This window comes from Dermacentor variabilis, chromosome 5 (genome assembly GCF_050947875.1).
Source record: "Dermacentor variabilis isolate Ectoservices chromosome 5, ASM5094787v1, whole genome shotgun sequence".
NCBI classification, from domain to species: Eukaryota; Metazoa; Arthropoda; class Arachnida; order Ixodida; family Ixodidae; genus Dermacentor; species Dermacentor variabilis.
The window spans coordinates 155310547-155334257 of record NC_134572.1 but is presented as its reverse complement, the minus strand read 5'-3'; positions in this window follow the sequence as shown (position 1 = coordinate 155334257).

Genomic DNA, 23711 nt, shown 5'->3' with positions numbered 1-23711 from the left:
GGGCTCGATAACTTTTAACTCTAGCATGCGCTGTATCTCTGCCTCCATAATTTCTCTCTGTCATGGAGACACCCTGTAAGGCTTCCATCATATGGGTTTGGTTGAGGTCAGCCCCATTTCATGCGTCATTAGCTCGGTTTTACCTGGGCGTTTGCTGAATTTGTCGAGGTATTTCCCTAGCAACCCTCTTAGCTCATCTAGCTGCTCAGGTCTAAAAGAGTGCGAGCTTACCGATTGTTTTACCACTTCTTCCAGGCTGATTTCAGAGTTGGAAGTCACCTTACAATCATTACTCTAGATACCAGTGTCATCGTGCTTTTTGATGGTACAGTCAACGACTCCGCTCCACTCTACGTACGGCTTCATCAAATTGCAGTGGTATATCCTCACCTCCTTCCCGCGACCGGGCATTTTCAGAGCATAGTTAGTATCTGAAAGTTTGTGCAACACTTTAACGGGGCCTTCCCAGTGAACTTTAAGCTTGTTCTTTCTGGAAGGTTTGAGGATCATTGCCTGGTCTCCGGCGTCAAACGTACGAAGCCTCGCATTCTTGTCGTAATAAAACTTGGCGTTCTTTTTTGCTACTTCAATGTTCTTTTCGACTAGTTCTTGGGATGCACTTAGCCGTTCTAGCAGATTTAACACGTATTCTACCACTGTTAGACTTCCTGCTATTTCCTCTCACATCTCTTGTCAGTGGAGAACGGAGTGTCCTCCCATACACTAGTGCTGCTGGCGAGAACCCTGTAGCCTCATGAGGAACCGTTCACAAAGCAAACAAGGTGGCTGGAAGACAATTCTCCCAGTCCTCCTTGTGTTCGCAACAGAGCGACCGCAAAACTCGCTTAAGCACTAAAGGCCACCTCCCTACACTATTTGATTGAAGGTGATTAACGGAACTGCGTATCAACTTCACCCCACACTTTTGCAAGAATGTGGAAGTCAGTGCGCTGGTGAATATTGACCCTTCATTCGCCTGAATTTCAGCTAGAAATCCAACTCGTGCAAATAGTGTCAAAAGCGCGTCAACTACTTCGGTGGAGCTGAGCTCTTTCAGAGGGATTGCTTCTGGAAACTTTGTAGCCGGACACAGCATGGCAAACAAGTACCTGGAAGTCGATTTTGTTTTTGGTAGAGGCCTGACTATGTCTATCACGAGTCGTATGAAATGTTCTGTTATTAAGGGCACTACGTTTAGTGGCGCTTTTCATGTTTCTCCTGGCTTACCCGAGCGCTGGCAGGCGTCGCACGATCTCACAGAGTTTGGTACGTCTTTGAAACAGCCAGGCCAGTAGTATTCTATAAGCAATCTTTCCGTTGATTTGGTTATGCCTAGGTGGCCGGATCACCGATTTCCATGACAGAGACTCAAAAGGTCCTCCCTGTACTTAGTAGGTACGACTAACTGATCTAGAATCCTGCCCTTTCGGTATCTGTAGTGCCGATACAAGAATCCTCCTCTCTCATGCACCGTCACGTTGCGCCTAGCAATGCCTCCTTTAGCTGTGTGATGTAATTTAGCTAAGCTTTCATCATGCTTTTGTTCGGCTGCCAGTGACTCTGTCCAAACTTAAGACCTGATCAAAGTTCTTGGAGGCTGGTGATAATAACGACCCTCTGTTGGTCGTGATTGCGTTCGCTGGCTCTTCCTGCAGGCGTAAACTTTGACACCCTAGTGATACGCTCTCATTGAGCTGATTAGCTGGCAGGCTTTCCTCAACCGTTTTTTGTCGCTCGAGTCTAGCTGGGATTCGGTTACTGAAGTTGCCTCTTCAGCTACTTCCGCTGGATTCACGTTGAGAGTGTCTACCCGCGTGAGATGTTGAGATAACAAAAAGTAAAAAAAATTAAGAAAGCCCGCTTCGGTTAGGTCCGTGCAACCTTGGAATTTCCTACAATAATTACTGGAGCTGCTAATCCGCTGGAGCAGCTTGTGCATTGTCAGCCGAAAGCGGCGGGATTTTACGAGCTTGGCCTCGTGTCAATGCCTGCACTACGCCCTTTTCCAGTTGAAGCCCTTTGTCACGTAGTAACTGATCTGAACGATTTGGAAAAAAATTTAGGGACATTGCAGCAACGAAAATTTGGAAACTGCGGCCTCAGTCACTAGTTACCGGAACGGTTCACTGATTTTCACTTTGGCCATGGGCAGACACCACGCTGTGTTCCTCTACAAGTTTTTTGATCCAAGCTACTTCTCCCGTTAAGTCATGTACCGTCACGTAGGACGGATGGATAATGAACATAGTGGCATCACTGTCTCGCAGCGCACGGCATGGTGTGCCATTAACTTGTAGGTCGTGAAGATATGGGCTTAAAAGTTCCATATTCTTGTCTTTTTCATCTACGTAGGATAAAACTACGCCAGGGTTCCCGCAATTTACAGCAATATGTCCGAGTTTGTGACACTTCAAGCAGCGGGTCGGTCTCAAAGATTCTAATTTTCTTTCTGCTCTTTTGGTAGTGTTTCCCCGTTTGATTTCTCCTCGCTCTTTTCTGAGCGCTTTTCCTCCACGTCTACAGGTTCCGGTCGTTTAATCTGCGAACCCTTTTTGAACGGAAATGGCTTCCGCAGTCCATTTCGACTGTCCTAATTTCCGCCCTCGGCGTTCAGATTTCTACGCATTGCGTACTCTTCGGCTAATTCAGCCCCTCTTTTCACAGTGTTTACATTCCCTCTGTCTTGCACCTACAGTTTCACAACTTGGGGGATGCTTTTGTAGAACTGCTTTAAACACATGCATTCAATGATCATGTGTCTGTTACCGTACGCTTCCGCGCCTCGACTAGGTTTGCCAATCGACGACTCGACCTTTTTGCCTTTAAGTTATATGTAAACTCCGGATATCCCTCGCTATCATTCTTGCCTGTGCTTCTCAACCGCTGCTGAAAAGGTGGGGCTGAAAGGCGGTACTTTTTCAATAGACTGGCCTTAACTTTCGCATAATCACATCCATCCTGCGCATTGAGTCTGGCGATTACATCCGCAGCCTCACACGGCAACATGGACAGCAACCACTGTGGCCATGTACGCTGACCGAAGGTAACCTTCTCGCAAGTGATTTCAAGAGTTCCTAGGAACAAGCCTATGTCGTTCCCGACTGAAATGGCCTTAACAGCCTGTCCATGCGGTATTATTCTGCCTCACTTGACCGTCTCAGAGCACGTTCACTTCCTTAAGACAACTCCAAACGTTTGCTTTCAAGTTCAAGTTCCATTTTTCTTAACTGGCGATCTTTCTCGCGTTGCTCTCTCTCTCTCTTTCTCTGTCCCGTTCTTCTCTCACTCTCTGTCCCGTTTCTTTCTTTTCTTAAGAACTTCCAACCCCATTTCAATGGCTGCCTCAGTAGCTTCTTCGGAAATTCGCTGCAATATTTCCGATTTTAGCATTTGCTTGCGTACCTCTAGGCCCAGTTCCTCACCAACTATCAACAATTCGTCTCTCAGCAGTGTCTTTAACACCATGAGTGCTGCTTTATTGCCTTGGTCCTGCTCGCCAAACCTACCTAGGAAAACACAACCTTGCTAACAATTAACAATCTAGCTTCCCTACTGTTCTAAACAGAACAACCATAAGATGAAACCTAGGGACTCAAAGCAAGAACCAAGCACTCAACGCAGACACAGCACCACGTCGCAAAGTCCATCTCATCACTGTCAGCGAAGTGTAAGGTTTTTGAGGACGATCCCACCGCTGCCACCTGTTGTAAGGATTGGAGTCGGGAATGAATTAGGTGGTAGCTGGCCCATGCCACCGTCCTACTAATCCACGCTGAGAAGGTTGTTGATGTGAGATACTTGTTAACATCGAGGAATATGCGTCTATTTACAGTATATACATAAGGACGTCGCAGTACGCCAGTCTACCATGACTGCGAGAGAAAAGCACATACAGGAGCCGCCCAGCAGCTGCTTATAAACACACAGTCCTCCCTAGATCCCTAGTTGAGAGAAAAACGACAGTTCACCGCCAATTCGTAGCGTCTAACGTCATCGTAGTCGACCCGCCTTTTAGGGGGAGGACTACACACAGTTCCACAAAGCCTTTAATGCGACAGCGTAAGGAGCTCGTCTCGCAGAAAACCCGGTATCTTCGGCATCGGCGGTGCTGGCCGTGAGCGAAAAATCCCGGAAGGCAATTGATTATTAAAAACAACTTGCAAGGTGGGCTGAGTGGGAATCGAACCAGGATCTCCGGAGTGTGAGACGGAGACGCTACTACTCAGCCACGAGTTCTATTTTTTTTTATTTCCAGCTTGGCTACAAGCTTCACAAGAGACATTGATCATAGATCACATTCGATTTATATGTGTCAAAGTATCAAGCATTGACACAAGACCTTCATTACAGTCATTCGTCTTGTATAAGTCACGTACGTTCACACCCCTTTCCACAAAATATTCATAAACAGATCGGCTTTATTATCACGATGTCTATATGCCAACAGAGTACGCCAGACTGCGCGCAACCCCATTAAAATGATAACATACATCAGTTCCCTGGCCCTCAGTCCCCAGCAGCTTGTAAGCAACTGACTACGGCGGCGGTCAGACCTGTGACGCAGCAGAGGGTGCTAAGAATCCCTGGATCCAGACAGGCCGCCGTTGGAATCTGAACCTGGCAACGTTTAACGCTAGAACATTGTCTACTGAGGCGAGTCGAGCAGTGCTATTGGAGGACTTAGAGGGAGTAAATGAGATATAATAGGGCTCAGTGAGGTTAGGAGGCCAAATGAACCGTAGCCAGCGCTAAAAAGCGGCCACGTCCTGTGCTACCGGGGCTTAGCGGAGAGACGAGAACTAGGAGTCGGATTCCTGATTAATAAGAATATCGCTGGGAACATACAGTAATTCTGTACCATTAACAAGAGGGTGGCAGGTCTCGTTGTGAAACTTAATAAGAGGTGCAAATTTAAGGTCGTACAGGTCTACGCCCCTACATCCAGTTATAATGACCAGGAAGTCTGAAGTTTCAATGAAGACGTGGAATTGGCGATGAGTAAAGTCAAAACAAAAATACACCGTACTGATGGGCAACTTCAATGCCAAGGTAGGCAAGAAGCAGGCTGAAGACAAGTCAGTGGAGGAATATAGCATAGGTACTAGGAATATCAGGGGAGAGTTATTAGTAGACTTTGTAGAACAGAATATTATGCGGATAATGAATACCTTTTTCCGCAAGCGGGATAGCCGAAAATGGACGAGGAGAAGCCAGAATGACGAGACTAGAAATGAAATAGACTTTATACTCTGCGCTAACCCTGGCATCATACAGGATGTGGACGTGCTCGGCAGGGTGCGCTGCAGTTACCATAGAATGGTAATTACTCGAATTATCCTACACTTGAGGAGGGAACGAAAGAAACTTGTGCATAAGAAGCCGATCAATGAGTTAGCGGTAAGAGGGAAAATAGAGGAATTCCGGATAAAGCTGCAGAACAGATATTTGGCTTTAACTCAGGAATCTGAGTTAAACCTTATTGTTGAAACAATTATAGACAATCTTACGGCATCATTAAAGAGTGCGCAATAGAACTCGGTGGTAACTACATTAGGCAGGATACCAGTAAGCTATCGCAGGAGACGAAAGATCTCATCAAGAAACGCCAATCTATGAAAGCTTCTAACCCTACAGCTAGAATAGAACTGGAAGAACTTTCGAAATTAATCAACAAGCGTAAGACAGGAGACATAGGGAAGTATAATGTGGATAGAATTGAACATGCTCTCAGGAATGGAGGAAGCCAAAATCAGCGAAGCAGAAACTAGAAAATGGCAAAAACCAGAAGTAGGAATAATAGACAAAGCCGGCAATATTATTACTAATATGGATGAGATAGTCCATGTGGGTGAGGAGCTCTGTAGAGATTTATACAGTACCAGTGGCACCAACGACTATTATGGAAGAAAGAATAGTCTAGAGGAATTTCAAATCCCACAAGTAAGCCAAGGAAAGCCTTCGGAGCTATGGAAAGGGGGGGGGGGGGGGCAGCTGGAGAGGATCAGGTAACAGCAGATTTCTTGAAGGATGGTCAGCACATTGTTCTAGAAAAACTGGCCACTCTGTATACGCAATGCCTCATGACCTCGAGCGTACCGGAATCTTGGAAGAACGCTAACATAATCCTAATCCATAAGAAAGGGGACGCCAAAAATTTGAAAAATTAAAGACCGATCAGCTTACTGTCCATTGCCTACAAAGTATTTACTAAGGTAATCGCAAATAGAATCAGGAACACCTTAGATTTCTGTCAACCAAAGGACCAGGCAGGATTCCGTAAAGGCTACTCAACAATACACCATATTCACACTATCAATCAGGTGTTACAAAAATGTGCGGAATGTAACCAACCCTCATGTATAGCCTTCATTGATTATGAGAAAGCGTTTCTCAGCCGTCTTGGAGCCATTACGGAATCAGGGCGTTGACGAGTCGTGTGTAAAAATATTGAAAGATATCTACAGCGGCTCCACAGCCACCATAGTCCTCCATAAAGATAGCAACGAAATCACAATAAAGAAAGGCGTCAAGCTGGGAGATACGATCTCTCCAATTATATTCACAGCGTGTTTACAGCAGGTATTCAGAGACCTGGATTGGGAAATCTTGGGGAGAACAGTTATTGGAGAATACCTTAGTAACTTGCGATTTGCTGATGATACTGCCTTGCTTGATAACACAGGGGAACAATTGCAATGCATGCTCACTGATCTGGAGAGGCAAAGCAGAAGGGTGGGTCTTAAAATTATTCTGCAGAAAACAAAAGTAAAGTTTAACCGCATCGGTATAGAACAGCAGTTTACGATACGTGGTGATGCACTGGGAGTGGTAAGGGAATATATCTACTTAGGGCATGTAGTGTCCGCGGATCCGGATCATGATGCTGAAAGACTCAGAAGAAGAAGAATGGGCTGGCATGCGTGTGGCAAGCGTGGTCAGATCATGAACAGCATGTTGCCGTTATCCCTCAAGAGAAAGGTGTATAACAGCTGTGTCTTCCCACTACTCACGTACGGGGCAGAAAGCTGGAGGCTTACGAAAACGGTTCTACCTCAATTGAGGACGGGGCAACGAGCTATGAAAGAAGAATGGTGGGTGTAATTTTAAGGGATAAGAAAAGAGCAGATTGGGTGAAGGAACAAACGCGAGGTAATGACATCTTTGTTGAAACCAAGAAAAGAAAATGGGCATAGGCAGGACATGTAATGAGGAGGGAAAATATCTGATGGTCATTAAAGGTTACGGACTGGATTCGAAGGGAAGGGAAGCATAGTAGGGGGCGGCAGAAAGTTAGGTAGGCGGTTTGAGATTAGGAAGTCTGCAGGGACGACATGGTCACAATTAGTATATGACGGGGGTATTTGGAGAAGTATGGGCGATGCCTTTGCCCTGCAGTAGGCGTAACCAGGCTGATGATGATGATGATTTTCAAAATCGCGTTCAGGGGGTAAAAAGTAAATGCGATGTGGATTGATGGGTAGGTCTATCTTTAGCGTTCTCTGTAATATATCCCGAAATAATATGGCATTATTACAATCAATAAAAACATGTTCAATCGTTTAAGCTGTCAGCACAGAGAGCATCTGCTTCCCCATGGCACGCAAATCCAGTTTCCTTCTACCAACGGTTTAACAGGCAAGGTTCACGTGTTAAGCATGAAGAAGAATGTTTTAACCTTTGCTATTGCACACATATTTTTACGCCTGTTAAGTACGTCTTGCCCAGGCCCTTCTTGAAAAACTACCCGATACAATGGAACACGGAACATACTTTCAATATATTTTTCATAAGGCGCTTTCTTTGTACATTCGAGAGGTACTCAAGGGAAAATCCCGCCCTAAAGAAACGATAGGGCGTTCCAACTTCATCCAAGAACATTGAACCTGCGCTGGGGCGTCTGCGTCAGCAGGCGTTTGGTGTGTTGCGACACCATGTACCCGAGCACACGAAGGTTGGACCCTCCCACGTGTAGCCGTGCGCGGCTTAGCCGTGTCTGGGGAAAGGGGGATCCTGGGGTTGAGCTGATGCTGGGTGTTTGGAGCCCCGGCGGAGGCAACACACCCCTTTGGCCTCTGCTTCACATAGACGGCACCCCCGGACTTACCCACACGGGGGAAATCGGTAGTTGCCTTTTCCTGTCTCTCTCTCCCTCTAGCCTTCGTCTCTCTCTGACTTTCCACCTTTACTGTCTTTTCCTGGCTTCTTTTTACTTCCAATTTTCCAGGCAGCAAGGGTTAACCTTGTGTGAATAGCTAACCTAGGTTATTTCATATTTGGTTATAGTGATAACGTACAGCTGGCGTTTACAGGACCTGTACATACAGTACGTGTAGCGTCCCCTTGTTGGGTTCCATGGTGGGTGGCGTGCGTTATTGCCGAAATTTAAATTTGTCTATGGCTAGCTCCTTTCCTTGCCTTCCCGATCGCCCTCAGAAAAGAGGGCGCACCGAAGATGTTTTCCAGCTCTTTGGACGCCAAAGCCCGAACTTCCCACGGTACCGTGTGATCCATTCAGACAAATCCGATAAACAAGTACGAAACATTTCCCCTTTTCTAGTTTCCAAGGCCTTAACTGATGTCCTTGGTCCAGGCTACGAGGTATCAAGGGTGGCGAGTGGTGATCTCCTGTTAGAGCTGCATGATCAGAAACAATTCGAAAAGTTGCCCAGTCTAGTATCATTTGGGGATGTTCCATTGACAGTAAATCCACACCGCACTCTTAACACCACCCGCGGCGTTGTCTGGGATGATGATTTGCTCCAGCTGATAGAGGCTGAGCTCCTGGAGGGCTTCAGCGAGAAGAATGTTGTCGATGTCAGGAGAATTAAGATGAGAAGGGATGGAAATGAAATTCAAACGAAGCACCTAATACTCACACTTGGTTCAAGTATTCTGCCCAAGCCTGTGGATGCTGGGTACATCAAGCTCCGTGTCAGACCATATGTGCCGAATCGCCTAAGATGTTTCAAATGGCAGCGTTTCGGCCACAGTTCGCAGAGCTGCCGGAGCCGCCAAATATGTGCGAAATGTAGTGCCCTTGAACACGCCGCTGAAACTTGTAAGAACTCTCTCCACTGTGTTAACTGTGACGTGGATCACGCCGCGTACTGGAAGTGGTGCCCCTCCTGGAAGAAGGAAAAAGAAATTGTTACGATAAAAGTAAAATAGAATATATCGTTCAAAGAGACACGAAGGCGGGTAGCATACCTGCCAAAGGAAAGCTTTGCCGAAGTGGCGCGTAAGGGGGCAGCGTCACAACGGCCTCCGTCGGCTGTCCGACCCACAAGCAGTGAGTCGGCAATTACGCCATCTGCCCCCACAGTGGTCGCAGCTAGCACTGCTCCACCAACCGAGCGGAAGGGAGTATCAACCCCGAAGGTGGGCGCAGCCGAGACTGCCCCAACCTCCCCGGCCTCTTCCAGCGCTGGCAACAGCAGGCGCAGCCAAATCCCTCAGGGAGCCCCATCGACCTCCGGGCTGGTGGGCGCCGGGGTCTTGCCCTCCAAGGCGGACTCTCTCGGGAAACTTCTTGCTCGCAAGAGCACGTGTCCGGCGCCTCACAAGAGGCAATGGACACTACACTTATCCTGAAGGCGCACCAAACGCCTAAGGAGCGGCGAGGCTCCCTCGAGCGCTTCAAAAATGGCAAAACCCCGGTTACAGGGCCTCGAAAGAGCTCTGTAATCTAATCTCTGAAATCTCTGTAATTATTACTTTTGTTTCCGTATACATAGCACCTCTTTACTTCAAATATGGATACACAAATATTTCAAGCGAACATCAGAGGTCTTCTTAGGAACCTTGATGACATGCAAGAGCTTATCCAAAAACACAATCCAAAAGTGCTGTGTCTACAGGAAACACACTTAAAACCACAACACACAAACTTTCTCCGACCGTATGTCAAGTTTCGCAAAGATCGCGATGGTGCTGTCGTATCATCACGCGGTGTTGCCATTTTTATTCATAAAAGTATTTCCTGTCAGCGTTTACAGCTACAAACGCCCCTTGAAGCAGTGGCGGTTCGAGTTGTTCTGCTAAATAAACTTATCACCATTTGCTCGCTTTATATACCACAACATTACAAACTAAGCAAACATGAATTTCAGTCCTTTATAGATCAATTGCCAGAACCTTATGTTGTTCTGGGTGATTTCAATGCGCAGAGCAGCCTGTGGGGAGACTCTCGTATCGATGCACGAGGTCGTCTCGTTGAACAGCTCCTTTTTTCTTCCGGTGCATGTCTGCTTAATAAGAAGGCACCCACATATTACTGTCTTGCAAAGGAAACGTTTTCGTCAATTGACCTTAGCCTAGTTTTCCCGTCACTACTGTCTGAACTTGAATGCGAAGTTAACAACAATCCTTTTAGAAGTGACCACTTCCCCATACTGCTGAGATCACCTAAAGAAAACGAATATCCACCACAGGCTCCTAGGTGGAACATTGACACAGCTGACTGGGAGAAATTCCGAACCCCAACTAATATATCATGGGGTGACATGTCCTCTTTAGGAATTGATGCTGCTGTCGAGTATTTTACAGCCTTTATAATAGATGCAGCATCAAAATGCATATCAGAAGTAAATGGCCTGGCATGCAAACGGCGTGTCCCGTGGTGGAACGACGATTGTAGGATCTCTCGTAAAAAACAGAAAAAGCGTGGGGTTTGCTACGCGTCTCTCCCAATGCGGAGAATCTTATTAACTTTCAGAAAGTAAAGTCCCAAGGCAGCAGAACCCGCCGACAGGCTAGAAGAGAAAGTTGGGAGAAGTTCTTATCGAGTATAAACTCCTATAGAGATGAGTCCAAAGTCTGGAACAAGGTTAATAGGATAGAAGGGAGACAAACATATTCACTCCCTCTGGTAAACACACACGGCGATACACTGAAAGACCTGGCAAACTCACTTGGGGAGCACTTTGAGCGAGTGTCGAGCTCAACGCACTATTTCCAATCCTTTCTTAAACATAAAGAAATAGTAGAGCGTAAGCCAATCATACGAAAATCCAGGCAGAATGAACCGTATAACCGGCCTTTCGGTATTGCCGAGTTGAGAGCTGCCTTGAACACATGCAAAAGCACTGCACCGTGACCTGACAGAGTCATGTATGACATGATCAGAAACCTACATACTGACGCACAAGTTACACTTCTTACACTATTCAACACTATTTGGGCTTCGGGATACGTCCCATCCACATGGAAAGAAGCGATTGTGGTTCCTGTTCTAAAGCAGGGAAAAGACCCTTCCTTGGCAACAAGTTATCGTCCGATGGCTCTAACAAATTGTATGTGTAAGATTTTTGAAAAAATGATAAATCGCAGACTTATACATTTCCTTGAGCTCAACAATATGCTCGATCCTTATCAGTGTGGCTACAGAGAAGGGCGGTCGACAACCGATCATATGGTGCGCATTGAAGGAAACATCCGCGATGCATTTATACATGGACAGTATTTCCTATCGATATTCCTTCACATGGATAAATCGTATGACACGGAATGGCGTTTCGGGATCTTGCGAGACCGGTCGGAGATGGGTATCCGTGGAAATATGCTGAACATAATTGAAAGCTATTTGTCGGATCGTAGCTTTCGCGTGAAAATCGGCAACGTATAGTCGCGACCTTTTATACAGGAAACAGGTGTGCCCCAGGGAGGAGTACTCAGTTGCACTCTCTTTATCGTTAAAATGAACACACTTCGTCCTTTACTGCGACCGGCCATTTTTTATTCCGCCTACGTAGATTATATAGAGATAGGTTTCAAACCCTGCAACCTTACAGTGTGTGAAAGACAGGTACAGCAGGGCTTAAACAAGGTGTCCAAGGGGGCAGACCAAAATGGATTTAAAATCATCCCGCACAAAAGCTCTTGTGTTCTCTTCACAAGAAAGAGAGACCTGGTACCTGAACCCTGTGTAGAACTGGGTGGACAACAAAAACCCTTCAAGAAAGAGCACAAATTTCTAGGTGTTAATCTCGACTCCAGGCTCACTTTCATTTCACACATAAAATATCTTTAAGAAAAATGTCTAAAAACCATGAACTTATTTAAAGTACTATCCCACACTGCATGGCGTAGCGACAGGAGGTGCCTCTTAAATCTTTACGGGAGCCTGGTTAGATCACGGTTACATTATGGTGCCATAGTATATCACTCTGCTGCCCCGAGTGCGCTAAAGATGTTCGACCCCGTTCATCAACTGGGTATCCGCCTGCCCACTGGCGCATTTAGAACAAGCCCGGTGGAAAGTCTATATGCAGAGTCAGACAAGTGGTCACTACATTTTCAGAGAACGTACATCAGCTTTACCTATTTTCTCAATGTGCGCTCCAATAAAAAACGTCCGTGTTTCAACACTGTTAACGACTTGACGTGTGAAACACTTTTTCATAATAAACACTCTACGAGACTTCCTTTCTCACTGCTTGGAAGAGAACTTAGCACGGTAATGGATTTCTCTGTTCTAGAACATCGCCTAATACCTCCAGCTAAGCTATTACCGCCCTGGGAGTGGCAGGAGATAGACTGTGACGTGTCCTTTGAGAGGTCACAAAGTACGCACCTGACCTCGAAATCCCTATGCATTTCCGTGAACTTCAATCAAAGTATAGCTGCTCCGAATTCTACACAGACGCGTCCAAATCACATGCTGGTGTATCTTATGCTGCTGTTGGTCCCTCTCTTTCTAAATCTGACTTATTGAACCTGCAAACAAGTATCTTCACTGCAGAACCCTATGCAGTACTGTCTAGAGTAAGGCATCTAGAGAAATTAAAACTCGACAGAGCAATTGTATACACAGATTCGCTAACTCTCGTAAAAGCGTTAATTTTATTACAAAAGCTTAAAAATCCTGTTTTCTTTGAACTTTACTCCCTCTTATGCGGTATTTATATATCACATATACATGTAGTAATACGCTGGGTACCAGGCCATAGAGGTATCGAGGGTAATGTACTGGCTGATAAAATGGCCACATCACTCACATCACCAAACACATTTCCTACAGCTGCTGTCCCTGTCACAGATCTGAAGCCTTTCTTGCGTAAGAAACTGCGACAACACTGGCAACGCATGTGGAACGCAGAAATAAACAATAAACTTTACGTTATAAAGCCACGGTTAGGTTTTTGCACTCCCCAACGAAATCATGGCGAACAGATGTCCTATTCTGCCGCCTCAGAATAGGGCACACCTTTGATACACACAATTTTCTGCTTACTGGAAATGAACCGCCAACCTGTGGTCGATGTGGTGAGAGGCTGATCGTCCTCCACGTCCTCTTGGGGTGTCGCAAAGGCGAATCTGAAAGAAAGGAACATTTTCCTCTTGCATATCGTTATTGCATACCTCTTCACCCAGCTGTTTCTTGGTAAGGAACCATTTTTCAACACCAAAGTAGTCCTCAACTTTTTAACTGAGGTTGTCCTACATGTTATGAGCCCAATTAATTCGTAGCGCATCCTCTTTCCAGAGGATGCCGCTGTGATAGTTGTTTTGCATAGCACATGCCTCCAGGCCCTTGTGTCTCAAGGGCTCTAAGGAGGCCATGGTGCTCTAGTGAACTTTAGAAACTACTGCATTTTCTATATCGTATCATTTTTTGCACTGCACCTTAATGCTCATAGTACACGTCATTTGTCATCGCCATAACGTACATTTTACGCACATTACAGTGACTATATTTTAGGCCCCTTTACAGCCACTTCACATCAACTTCGTAGAACCGATCTCTCCACTGCGAAATCACCAACATTTGCACGGTGCTCTTTGGCCATACCTGGCCCTTGCGCCAATAAAAACTACACATACACTCATTCATTCATTCATTCATTCAAGAACATTGAACTTGTTTATTGAGGGCCAATGGCTGAAGAAACAAAAAATCAGGCATAGAAACTGCCAACATGGTTTGAAAAAAACAACACAGAAACGGGTCTCTTTCGTCCCCTACCAATATGAAATCTGATACAACTTGCTGATGAAAGAAATGGCACACCGACAGACCACCTTTTTTTACTCGACTGAATAAATTTGTCCGTGATGTTCGCTCACGCGAAGGATAGGATAGGGATAACTTTAATGAAGTGCCGGAAAACGACGGTTTAACGCGTAGGGATGCTGGCCAAGCGTCGACCCGGGGTTATACCCTTCTCTGCAGTACCCCAGTTGGGCCCGTTTGTAGTGGGTCATGAGGCTCATGACCCGCTGCCAAACACCGCACAGCCCACTCGGATAGAGCTCTGGATGAAGCACGCGCAGCACTGCGGGGGTGAGGAGTGACGCTGTCTGTATTTGCCTTAGGATTACGGCCTCCTCCCGACTGAGTGCCGGGTGGAGAGGCGGCGTTGTCCATCGAGCTAAGCGGTAACACTTGGTTACTTCGGCATAACTGGTCAATCTGTCCTTGGTTTCAAACCGCCACAGGGAACGGTCACTCTCGGGGGCGCGGAAGATAAGCGCTCGCGCCGCCGAATGGGCTGTCTCGTTGTGGATCGGTGAGGATGCACACTCGCCGGCGTGCGCCGGGAGCCACTTGATACGAACGGTCCTGCCGCGATCTTGAAGTTGAAGCTTGCCGATGATGGCGGCCGCCGGCGCGCATATTCGCCCCTTGGCAAAGTTGCACACGGCATTCCACGAGTCGCTTAGCATGGCGCGACACTCGGCCTCGGTGATCGCCAGAGCGACGGCAACCTCCTCAGCGTCTGTGGCGTTCGTGCACCGCACGCTCGATGCCGTTCTCTTGGTGTCGGTAGCCGCCGCAACGACCACTGCCGCGAAGCCTTCCCGCTTGTATTCCGCTGCGTCCACGTACCGGGCGTGCGGGCCTTGGGCGTGATGTTCGGTGAGAGCCTTGGCCCGCGCCTGCCGCAGTTCTTGGTTGTACTCTCGGTGCATGTTCTTCGTGATGGGGTCCACGTAAATGTGGGCCCGTGCCACATCTGTGATCGCGCACGGTTGACGGCTGGGAGCTTGAGGGCTTTAACCCAGGGATGTTAGTATACTGCGGCCCGTCTTGGTGGTAGAGAGGCGCTCCAATTGCGCCGTGAGCTGCACCTCGGCTATTTCTTCTAGGGTGTTATGGACGCCGAGCTGCAGGAACCGAGCCGTACTCGTGGTCTCCACTAAACCCAGCGCCGTCTTGTAAGCCCGTCTGATCAGCGTCATGATCTTGGTGCTGTCAGTGACGTGCATGTTGAGGTAGGTCGCAACGCAGGCGATGTGACTGATCACGAACGACTGGACAAGGAGCACGACACTGTCTTCACGCATGCCCGCCCGTCGTGTAGAGACTCGGTGTATGAGCCGGATGGCGTCCATTGCCTTGGGGGTAAGCTTGTTGATGGTCTCGTCGTTGCGGCAGCTCTTGGTGAGCAGCAGGTCCAGGACCCTGATCTTGGGAACTTCGGGGAAGTGATGCCCCGATGCAGTCAAAATCTTGATGTGGTCACACTCCCGCAGGGGAGCGTGCTTCCGTCCCGGTCGAAGCGGTGTGAGGACAAACAGCTGCGGTTGGTCAAGAAGTCTTGAATATAATTGTAGCTCGTTACCCCCATGTTGAGTCTTGATACGTGTGCTAATATGGCTGAGTGACTTGGTCGAATGCACTTCGTCAATGGAGACCCAGAATTACTTTGCTGTCTTGTGTCTTGTTGTCAATGATTTCTTGTTTGGGTGGTAACATGGCATCTTGTCTGCACCGGAAGTCGATCATCGTGTCAGGATAGAGGCCTTCCTCCTCTGGGTATTCCTTCCACCGGTTGGCGACCACGTGCTCCAGCACCTTGCCCACGCAGGACGTCAGCGAGATGGGACGCAGGTTGCCGATGTCCAGCAGTTTGCGCGGTTTCGGAATCAGGATCGTTCTTGCCGTTTTCCACTGTCGGGGAGCTTGCCTGAATGCTAGCATTCATTGAAGTGATGAGTGAGGGCCTCTATCGAAGCATCATCCAGGTTGCGTAGCACCTTGTTGGTAACGAGATCGGGGCCTGATGCTGAGCGGGTGTTGAGCTCGTGCAGTGTTACCCGTACTCTGATATGGTAAGGTCTCGGTCAAGCTACGCTTTGGGCGGCCCCCCGTACGGCGGGTGGGTTTCTGTCAGCGTGTCTGGCAGATACTTGGCTTCCAGGCTCCTGGTAACATTGTCTTTTCCTTGTTGTTGTGTGATGGTGTGCATGAGGCGCGCCAGGTGGTCGCGCTGGTATGACTTGGTCTTTGTTTCGTCTAGGAGGTGCCGAAATATATTCCATGTACAACTGCGATGCAGTTCCCGATCAGCTCGGTTGCAGATTTCGTTCCACTGCAGACGGCACAGGAGCATGCAATGGTGTTCAGTGACCCTGTTTAAGTCACCCACCTTCTTCCTCAATTTGCGATTCAACCGGTGCTGCTTCCAACGCGCCTGTATCGAATGTTTGGCCTCGATCTGATGGGCCAGGTGGCTGTCCACGATGCTGACGTCCTCATCTGTTTATATAACCTTTGTGGCTGAGCGCACTGCATCGCGGAGCTCTGGCGTCTGGATTTCTATCTCTGTGATGTCTTGTGCTGTGGTGAGGCGCCCCTTATGGAATCCGTCCCAGTCCGTCTACTTGTGTATAATGTTAGTGCTCTGTAATTGGTTGGGCATCGTAATTTCGAGGATGTAGTGGTCCCTGCCCAGGTCGACGCCCGTGTTGCGCCATGTTACTTTGCCCGTGTGGTCATTTTTGAATATAGTAAGGTCTGGTATGGTGTCTCGTGCTACGGAGTTGCCGATGCGGGTAGGATGCGCGGGGCCGGTGATTAGGACACAGTTGTGGTCCAGGGTATCCTGTAATAAGTGCCGTCCCTTGGCCTCGGCCTTCACGTAAACCCACGCTCGATGGGCGGCGTTGAAGTCCCCTCCGATCAGCAACGTGTTGTCTCTGGCTTCGGTGCGGGCTGTGTGTAGTAGGGCCTTGAATTTCTGTGTTTGCTGCTTGGTGTTACTGTAGATGTTGGCGATGAACAGGCTACCTTTCTCTTGTTTGCTTAGAATGGTTTCGGTAAAGGCGTATTCCACCCTCATGCGGCCGTGTTTGAGTTGGTGCTGGATGAACGTCAGCCCTTTTCGGAGAAACGGGCGGACGCCCCGTCCCTCCGCTTGGCTAACGTGAACGCGATACCAAGGGAGGGTGGGAGTGACCGTCGCCATTTCTTGCAGTAGGATAATGTCGGGTTTCTTGTTTACTGTGGTAATATGTTGTCGCAGCTCTGCTTTCTTGTTGTAACAGTGGCAGTTCCAGTGTCAGACCGTAAGGCCCGGTAGCGATCCTATTGTGGATTGGTTTGGGACATAGTTGTGGTGAGGGCGGGGCTTGCGTCTGTCCTTGGAGGTATGTGTGGTTGGCGAATTCCGCTGAAAAGATGGGGCTGCGCACTGTGGGCTTAAAGGTGTGTTCAATGAAATCGAAATGCTCTTGTATGGTGCGCAAGGACGTGGTGATCAGTTCCTCCAGCCGCGCCAGTCGTTGGTCGGTCACGGCAGCCGTGCTGGCGTAGGTGTTGGCAAGCGCTTCAATTTTGGCTTCGATGTGAGTTTCCAATTGGGTCGGGTCCTTGTAATGTCGTGATGAAGTGCGTGTTCGTTTCTTGGTGGTTAGGTCAGTGGTCTTCTCCTCCTGGGGCACGTCTTGGGTTTTGTCCTTTGATTCTGTGCCTTGGTGCGATAGCGTGTCGGTGTTCTGCTCGGGGACAATGGTGGGTGTAGGTTCGGTGCGTGCTCGTTTCTTGTGGGTTGGGTCAATGGTCTCCTCCTCCTGGGCTTGGTCTTGGGTTTTGTTCATTGATTGTATCCCTTGGTGTGATGGCGTGTCGGTGGCGGGTGTAGGTGTCTCGGGTGACTGAGTCGGGTCTGTCCTTGGATGGGCTTGCTGTGCTGAAAGTTGTTTGTTGACTTCGGCTAGCTCTTCGGCAAGCCGGCGCGTCATTTCTACCAGCGTCGCGTTGGTTGCGCGCACTTGTCCGAGTTGCTTGTAGTAGGGGCTGGTAATCCACGCCTACCAGCTGCTCGGAGTGCTTTGGCCACTAGTGGCGCTGTTGGAGCTGGCGCTGCTGCCTTTAACTTCGCCCTTGGCTACGTCCGCCCAGATTACTTTGTCACGGGAGCGCAATCGCTTTGCGTCGCAGCTGTTCCTGTCCGACGAGTCACGGCCGCGGGATGCGTTGCGCGAAGCATGACGGGAAGCGTAACGTGATGCATGGCGTGAGGCATGGCGCGAAGCGCTGCGGGATCCGCCATGGGAACCGCTGCGCGAGCGGGAGCGTCCTAGGCGTGGAAAGGAGCTTGATTAGAGTGCTTGCTTTCGCTATTCTTCGGCGTAACGGCATTCCCATCGCCGTCGCCGCGAAACGTATGGCACCTTCTATTTGGCTCTGCAGAGGTGGTCCCTATTGGGGTGTTCTTCACCACTGAGCTTGCCCTTGGGGACACACTTGTGGTCCTCTCTATGAATAGAAACACCGCATTAAAGAGAAACACGTACCCTCGGTGTGGGGCACACGTCGCACCTGTGGCCAACCTTGTCGCATACTTTGCAAACGTCTATTTGCTTCCTGTAGAGACTGCACGGATAGAGCGTGGATCCATAACGCAAACAGTTGGAAACCATGATACCGTTGAACGCTGCGATTATTGTCGTCGTGTTCCAGATACGCTTCGCCCCCACGGCGAGGGGGTTGTACTTTGTAACGACCTGCTTCATTATTTCGGCTCCTCTGTCCTCGAGTGCTATGCCCCTGATCCCGCCCTTGTCTGTGTGGTGGGCGGTCGTTCGGCAAACGCTCACTTCGTATATTTTGCTTTGAACAATGATAGCTTGTACTCGAGCAAACTTCTTCGCTCGTTCCTCGCGCGGAGTGCTGATCACCATAATGTTGTGATGTGTATTGAGACGCGCCATATCCTCAGCTCGATCTGCCTTCTCAATTCACGCCGCCGCCATGATGGCAGTAGCCACGCATACAGCTCCCGCCTTCGAAATATCGAGTCTGCCGCGGGGCCGCACGACGATCTTAATTTCTTCCGCAGGCATAGCGGGCATGCGAGCCACTCGAATAACTGCGGTCCTAACAGTCTTGTTGAATTTAGTTTTCTGATGAGAGCTCGGAGTATCAGTACGAGAATTCGACTCACCCTGCGTTGCTTGCAGGCGTGTTCGTCTCGTGTGCCCACGGTTGTCCAGCCATCCGGGCGTGCGATGAAATTCCTCGGGCACAATTTTTTTCCCTCTACTTGCAAGCACATTTGGGAAACCTGGGAACCGTGCGCCAAAGCGGCGGGGAAAACCCTCATGTTGCCATGGCAGTAGTACGGCTGGCTAGGCCTAGCAAGCCTTGGCTTCGCTCAGGCCTAGCAATGCCTATTGGCGCTGAACCAGGTAAAGTCCCGTAAATCTATGAAAAATGCACGTTTGATGGATAGTAGGGTATCGGAGGATAGCGGATACCTTCACGATCACAGTGGTAATAAAATCTTCGGGATCCAAACTAATTATCTCTGCGAAAGCGGGCACGTAGAACACCAGGTAAACGTGGCAATGATTCGGTGAAATTTTGGAATGTGCTTACGTGTACAATGCAGTGCCTGCAGAAGATACATAATTTGCGCAGCGAGAAGAACGTTACAAATAGTGCCACGTGCAAAAATCAACAATTCACAGCCACCCCATGCTTCGGCCATCGCAAGCACTTCTTCCGTTTTTTCGAGCTAGAGTGACTCGTTCTCAAGATACCCATCGAAAGGTACCCCCAGGTAAGTGCTAGGTGTCGCGAGCCACCGGATATCTTCAAAAACACAGGGCGTGGCACTCCAATGGCCATGCCAGAGACCAATACTCTTTTGCTTATTGATTTCACTGCCGGTTTTCTCGCAAAACCTTTTCAGTAATTCTTAATTATTAATGAGCTAACACTCTCTCCATCTGCAGCTAATAGGGCAACGTCATCGGCATAAGCTAGAACACGTACTTCACATGACTATATTAAACACCTGATTTCTGTACTATTAACAATTTTTCTACAGAGCGGCTCCAAAAATAAAGCAAAAAGTAAAGGCCTTAACGGACAACCCTGTTGAACGGAAGAGAGTTTTCTATACGTTGTAAGATTTCACCTATAACAATTAAATTTGTACATGAGCTTTGATATGCCATTTTGATGCCTTTAACATGGCGGAACCTAGTCCTGCATAATTATTAAAAAGAGAACGCTATGTGGTACCGTATCAAAAGCTTTAGCTAGATTTATTTGCAGCATCGCTACCTAGAGGAGAGCGCTATCGCAATGTTCTGAAATGCTTCTAGCTGTATGAATATTTGGAAATATTTTCCTACCTCTGATGCCGCATGTCTGATGCGGCACAACTACCGTATAACTCCCTGCAGCCTTCCTGCAAGAACTTTTATGAAAACCTTGTAGTCAACATTTGTCAACGCAATTGGCCTGTATACCGTTACTTTACGTAATATATTATTATCTTTGCCTTTTGGGATTTGAATTGTGTTGCACGATCGAACGATGGAGGTAAAGTCGCCCGCTAGAGTGCCTATGAAAATATTTTATGCAATGCTGTTGCCTTATCCGTCTTGAACGCCTTGTTAAATGCCGCGGTAATCCCATCGGGACCAGGAGATTTGCCCGAGCTTAGTTCCTCAATATCACTCTCAATCTCTTCCATACTGATGTTCATTTCTAATAAATTCGTTTCCTCTTTGCCTAGCGTCGGCATTTCTGCCAAAAATTCATCCTCGTAGCCCGGCACCTTTGGCTCACGACAACAAAACAACTTTCTATAGCAACTTTCAGATGCCGTCATGATCACTTTCTGTTCTCTGAATATCTTACCATTATTTCTATTTCCAATATTTCATTTCCTCGAGCGTGTGCCTTTTCATCTAACAAAGCTCGCTTTGTTGGTACTACCCCCGCGAGCTATTTTTCAGCTCGTGCACGTATAATTGCACCTATATATTTATCCTCCTGTAAGCTTTCTAGTTTTCTTTTAATGACTTGCAGTTCTTGCGTCACCAAACCCGGATTAGCTGTTTCAATTCGCACCAAGTCTTCGAGCTCCTACCGTGGACCCTGTTCATGATTTTTGATCCTGATACTTCATATGCCCATCTCTGTCTATTGCGTTCAATTTTACGCTTTGTTTAAAAACTTCCATTTCTCTGCGGTACCGCGTAGTGTGTCATTAAAAACTGCTGTTTTTCTTTTTTGTTTTCTCTATGAACACGTCTTCTTTGATAAGCTTGTCATTCAATTTCCATCTTTCTCATTAAAGTTTCCTTTTTTGTTTTTGGCCAATCTCGAAAGTCACTATACAATGATCACTGAAAGAAAGAGCATCTACATCGTAGTTCTGACAGAAAGGGGCAATCTCCGAACACACATACACTCGATCTAGTCGTGCATGGCTGGTACCTTGAAAGTGTGTGAAGTCCTGGAGACTTCCACCTCTTGCAAACTGTGCCACGTCATTTAAAGAGAATTTGCTCACGCAATCTTTAAGATACGCAACACTTTCATCATTTACAATAGCAGTGTTCGAACGGTCTTCCTGATTAAGGACACAATTGTAGTCACCCATCACAAACACCGCTCACAATCAAAATACATACTCAATTCGCTAAAGAACAAACATCTTTCATGCAGTTTTCAAGGTGCATAGACACAAATAAATCTAAATTTCGCTTCCCCGTAAGAAAGATCGCACAAAACAAAGCGCCCTTGCAAGCAACTTCTCACCGTTTCAACGGCAATGCCAATTGAAGTTTTAAGAAACAACACACACCCGCCTGTTGTTCCCACCACATGGCTCATGTATACATTGTACCTTAAAGAACATTTTGCTAGCAAGCCTTCGGTCGCCTCCTCTCTGCTCACGTTCATCTCCTGTACCGCAAGCAAATCTAGGTCTCTTTCTTGCATTATGCGTTTCACACTATATTGCTTGCGACTAGCCCCTAGACCCCGTACATTGAGGGTACCGACGCCTAATGGTGCAGGTATACCAATCATGGTGATTGTAAGCGCGATAACCAGTACAACGCATACCGTGGCTCTACCCTGCAGTGGGAATACCAGGGTATTACTTATCGCATCCCAGACCCTGAACCGGTGACGATGACGCCGACCGCTCTTCGAGGACATACTTTTACCCTTGGCGCCAGCAACGCAATGCCACTGACGCTCCAGGCGTTCAACCTTGCTTTCGGTGCTGTCCTCCGTCGACTTCGGAATGCCTGTTCTGGGACGCTTCCGGTGTGCCACGGTCGCCCCCGTAGCGTCTGCTTGATCTTCGGCCGTAGTGATCTCGGTGTGGTCGCTCACGTCTTCCTCTTCGCTTGCATGACTTAAGAGCAGTGGCTCTTGCGTGCAGCCTATTTCGGCACGTTGCTCAGTTGCCTTCGTCAAGTCCCGGTTGTCCGGTGTCGTTCCTCCAGCTTTCTCGGCGTCCGTCTCGCGGGCCTTGTCTTCGCGTTCCTTGTTGTTGCTTTTCGGGGCAGACCTTTCGGCCTCCTCCGCGTCCATTATGTTCTATTGCACTTCTGTTGGGAGAACCGCTTTAGTCACTCTAGCGTAGCTCCTTGCACGATCATTGCTTTCATGTCCGAGCGCCCGGCACACACCACAGCGTGGCGTCTGGCAATCCCTTCGAATGTGTCCATGCCTGCGGCACCTCAAACACAGCGGGCACCGGCCCAGCGCCACAAGAAGGACGGTGCCACTTCCCAACTCAAAAATATGAGGCAGGTCATCAAGCTCAACACCTTCCTTAAGTCTCATTCGCATAACTATCGTCGTGGATGTCGCATATTCAAATCCAGCGACGGACCAGTTGTCGTTCGACACGTCAAGGACGTCGCCAAAGCTGCTCAACGCTTGCGGAAAGCTCTCACTTTGGCCAGCAAAGTCGACCCAGTGCGCTTTCACGGTTACGTCTTGTTGGACGGGGTCAATGACAGCGCAGAAGCCACCCTTGACCTGAAGTCATCCCGTTTTCACCAAAGCATCCTTGTTCGCCTTCCTGCGGAACTGGACTAGCCAGACGTGATTCATCTGGAAGGCTCCTATACCCGTGATGTTCTTGATGATACCAGCTTCCTCCAATGGCTCTCGAAAATCTTCCAGCCAATATGGCCTCCTTGTCAGGTCACCATGCAAAAAAAACACACTGCTAGATGCTCTCGCCTGAAGGCACTGTTGGCAGTAAAGTCCTATAATTTCAAAGCGGGACAAAAGCGCCTCTAGTGAATGTGGTGTTGCCTTAGGAACGTGCCATAGAAAGCTATACTGCGGTGTATATCGGTAATTATGAGCATGTAAAATAGAGAAGTCGCAGTTGCACGAGTAGCGAAGTACGTTTCCGCTACATTTCTTCTGCGCACACGCAGAGCCATCTTGCGGCAAAGACAGAAGACCCGTCCTCGCAATGTACGGCGCTTCCCCGACACGTGGTGCACCACTCGCCCCATGATCGCGTCCGCCTTCATGGCTTGTCGCGGCCCGGCTGTCCGTGCCGATCACGACGTTTGGCTCGCATAGATCGTTTTGAGTGGGCCGCGCGAACAGGGTGCGATGATGCTATCGCATTCCACTCATGAAGGCGAAGCTTATCCTTCCTACAATTTTTACTGACCACGCCGACGTGAGTGGATTCTTGGTGACATGG